The 4,201-nt window shown below is 39.3% G+C and overlaps 1 non-coding gene across 1 annotated transcript; it reads right to left on the bottom strand.

Annotated features, from left to right (window-relative positions):
* Positions 1-2,689: 2,689 nt before the first annotated feature.
* Positions 2,690-2,878, bottom strand: LOC122809841. Its single transcript, XR_006365967.1, has one exon. It is a non-coding gene; the product is annotated as a U2 spliceosomal RNA (small nuclear RNA).
* Positions 2,879-4,201: the final 1,323 nt, after the last annotated feature.

Genomic DNA, 4,201 nt, shown 5'->3' with positions numbered 1-4,201 from the left:
TCTAGCACCAGCCATTTGTCTGAATGAGACCCTCTTGGAGGATGTCCACATCACTAGGGGAAATGATGAGAGCACACAGCTTACAGTCATCTGCAAACTTGGTCAGCCATAACCCACTGGTTTTGGCCAGCACCTCAGAAAAGTATATCCCAAATAACAGAGGCCCAAAGACTGAACCCTGGGGTATGCCGCTTGTTACAGGTCTACTGCTTGAGGTGGCTTCCCCTATTTTAACTACATGGGTTCTATCAGTGAACCAGTATGTTACCCATCTGATAACATATGGATTGATGCCTAGTTGAGAGAGTTTATCTGTTATGCCTGAGTGGGGAATAATGTCAAAGGCTTTGGCTAGGTCAAGGAAGGCGGTGTGCACTGTCTTCCCCTTGTCCATGACTTTGGTGACTGTCTCAAAGACGTCGACCAAACTTAGCAGACATGACCTCCCCTTGATGAAGCCAAACTGTGTGAGATCAAGTGCTTGGAGGTTGCCAATGTCTTTTTTAATGAGGTCCATGATAATCCATTCCATGGCCTTGCAGATCAGGCTAATTAGGCTGATGGGTCTATAATTTCCTGCACTGGTGGATGCTCCACCTTTGTGTAAAGGGATGACACTGGCTGTCCTCCACTCAGCTGGGATGAAGCCAGTGCTCAGGCTTTGGTTGAATAGGGTTTCTAATGGTGCTGCATGTTCTTGCCTGAGTTCACGTAGTATGCAGCCTGGGATGCTATCAGGTCCCATGGAGGCTGTATATTTTGCCTTTGAGAGAAAAATGATGAACTGTTCCCTAGATATAAGGGGAAGGGTGGCAGGTACTGGGGATGTCCTGATTTACTGTTGGGGGCAGAGGAGTAAAGTTTTTGCTGAATCTGTCAGCCAGCATGTTTGCTATACCTACAGCATTTATATATGTGGTGTTCTTGACCACCAGTTCTGAACAGATCTGGGTGCTTCCTTTGAGGTTGTGGCCATATGTGAAGAAGGCCTTATGATTGTCTCTAGTAGAGGTGGTCAATTTGGACTCGAAGTTTGCTTTGAAGGATTTCACTAGTGTTCTTATTTGCTTATTCAGGCTAAGTAGACATTGCTTCCAATTGGGCACCTGCTCCTTCTTGGTCTTGGATAGCATTTTTTTCCTTTTGTTATAGAGTTTATTTATTGTAGATGTCCACCAGACAGGTGTACTCTTCCTTGCAGTGGATGATTTATTCCTGATTCCTTGCATCTATATAAATGCTTGTATAGTACTTTGGTGTAGTTTTGGATATCGGTGCCAGTTCCTACAGAGGGGGAGTGAGCTGTGAAGCTTTTTATACCATCCATCAGGAGGTTGTAATCAGCTTTGGAGAAGTTTTCATGTCTGATCCTAGCTAGAGGGAGGGTTGGGGGAGATGGTGACTTTGAAAGTGACCGCTTTGTGGTCGGATCTTACCAGGGAGGGTGATACTATAGGGATGCTGCAGTGGTTACTCATGTTGGTTAGCACCTCTTGTGGGGGTAGTGACTAGCTCTTCCAAGGCATTTGCATTGACAAAATCAAGGAATCTCTGGGCATTTGTGCTCTAGTATGAGTAGTTCATCCAATCTACAGTGCTACACTGTCTCAGGATGCCCATATCAACCAGACTGGCAGAAGAAACTGTAGGAAATTGTTCATCCATATTTATCAGAATCTGAGGGAGAAAGGCCAGGGAGAGCTAAGAGGTGGGCCTAAAGCCCAAGTGCTTAAACCAAAACTAAGAGCTTAGAATAACACTTAAGAATAACACAACAATTTAGACAGGCTATAAAGACGCAGTAATAAATGCAACAGAAAAGATGCAGTTGAACACTTTAGAGAACAAGCAGCAAGTAGCAGGAAAAAACAAAGCAAGATGAAGTAATAGAGTAGTAGAAAGAAATACAAATTAGAAAATATAAGCAGGTGAATAAAGTGTCTGTTTTAAATTTTTTTATAAAGTAAAAAGGGAGAGAGCAGGAACATAAGATAATTGAAGGTAAAGGGACTAAGGGGTTTGGCCTTCCCAAATGATCTCTGTATTAGGTAGAATGAGCTAAAGAGATGGGACTGGGAGGCGTGTCCCAGATGAGATTTACAGTAGGGGCGGGCAACTGCAAAAGCCACCAACTTTAAGAACACAACAGCAATAAGGTGGGTGGAGGTGGAAGAAAAAATGTTTTAGCAAGATCAGAAAACTAAATTCTGCCAGCAAATATATATAAATAATTCAGTTAAGCAAAAATAAAGACAGTGCAGAACTCTGAACAGTTAAATTGCCAAAAAAATATACTTAGCTGTATATTTCCAGATTGTTTGAGAAGCACTGTCAGTTAGAACACAAGGAAATACTAGCTATCATATGGAGGAATGTATACAATGGTAATATTTTTTTACCAGCAAGACAGAAGCCAAGCCTTGAGACAATCAGATAGTAAAAAAACAGACCGGTTTTACCAACTTTAAGAACATTAACAGCAATAGGGTGCAGGGTGGGAGAAAAAAAGTTTCAGCAAGATCAAAAAACTAAATTCTGCCAGCAAATATATAAATAACTCAGTCAAGCAAAAATAAAGATAGTGCAGAACTCTGGACAGTTAAAATGAAACAGTTAAAGTGCCACAAATATACTTATCAGCTCTATATTTCCAGATTGTTTGAGAAGCACTCTCAGTCAGAACACAAGGAGATTCTGCAACATTCCTGAAGTACTGCAGTACCAAGTTGATGTATGGAGTGGACGGAGCAAGCCCCTATTCCAGCTCCCTATCCAAAAATCATTTTAATATATGGTCACCAGATAAGGGACATATCAGATATTAAACTGATAAGAAGAAATACTACACTTGATCTTAGCTAAAAGGCCAAGAAGTGATGATATAATATTGTACCAATAGCATATTCTGTGCATCTTATGTAGGTGGCAGGCTGAAGTAGTTAATCTGTATTTTTGTATTTATATTTTGTTGTTTTGCTGTCTAGGCAAACTAACTTAGCTAAAAGTATACACTTTACACAGTATTAACTTGTGTCTGTTCTGAATAACAGAAGACTGAAGAGGTAGAATTTAGCTTATATTTAAAAGTCTTTAGTTGCATGCAAGGAAGTTGTATCCTGTTTTGTCCTGGAGTTTGGCATTTGCTAGTTTTACTCCGCTCCATTTCCTCCATGGTCTATAAGGGAAGCTGGCAAGAATGGAAATGTTTAGAAAACACAGTGAAGAATAAAAAGTGCTGTAGGATGTAAAACTGATTTGGGACATAACACCTAATACATGTTAAACTAATAAAGTAAACAGAATTATAGCAAATGACTGGTCTTATTTTAAAAATTGTGGTTGCCAACACTTAGCCACAGCCTTCAGCTATCACATATTATTTTACTTTTTAACACACTAACCTCATTTTCCTCCTGACGATATTTGTCACTGTTCAAAATGGTCCCAGCATTCTTTCTAGAGCACAGTTATTTTTCTGATTGGAATATTCATTGAGCCAGCATTCATACTTTGTGATAATGGACATGGACCCAATTACATTGAAAGTTATTGGAACACTTTTGCATAATAAGTTGTGGAGAAAACTTTGTAAATATCATGGTGGGTTTCTGTAATTCCTTAAAATGTCTGTATTTGATTATTGTGCTTTATTCCTGAGTAGAAACTTTGCTTACTGGTCAGAATAAGTCTGGGTATAAATAGAAAATTCAGTCATGCGCTAACAAATATAACTACTTAGTAGATGTTTTTAAGACACAATAATGCAAAGTTATGCTCTGCCATCCTCAGTCATCTCTTGGCAAAGACTCCTATGCTGAATGATCCATCTGTGATGTCAAGCTGATATTCCAACTACCATAATGAAAGAAAGAGAGAGAGAGAGAGAGAGAGACTATAACAAATTAGAACACAAGGAAAGGGGTAGGATACATATTAAACCTATTTTAAACTGAAGAAGTAGTGACTAGTGTAGTGTCCTTATTCTAAAATTTTCAGTGGTTAAGAAATTACATAATTACAACCAAGTTCACATCTCATTGCAGTTCTTAAACTATGTACCTCTTCAAGGTTCTGACCACAAAGAAGCTCAGCTCATATGAGGAGAGATTTTTTCCTTTCTATGAGCCACTAGAGGACACAGTCCAGTATTCCAACTGCCTCTAAAATATATAACATTTCTCAGCCAGTATAGTACTAAATG

Source organism: Protopterus annectens, chromosome 8.part0, assembly GCF_019279795.1.
Source record: "Protopterus annectens isolate FY-2018-M chromosome 8.part0, PAN1.0, whole genome shotgun sequence".
NCBI lineage: Eukaryota > Metazoa > Chordata > Ceratodontiformes > Protopteridae > Protopterus > Protopterus annectens.
This window is presented reverse-complemented; position numbering and strand designations above follow the sequence as displayed.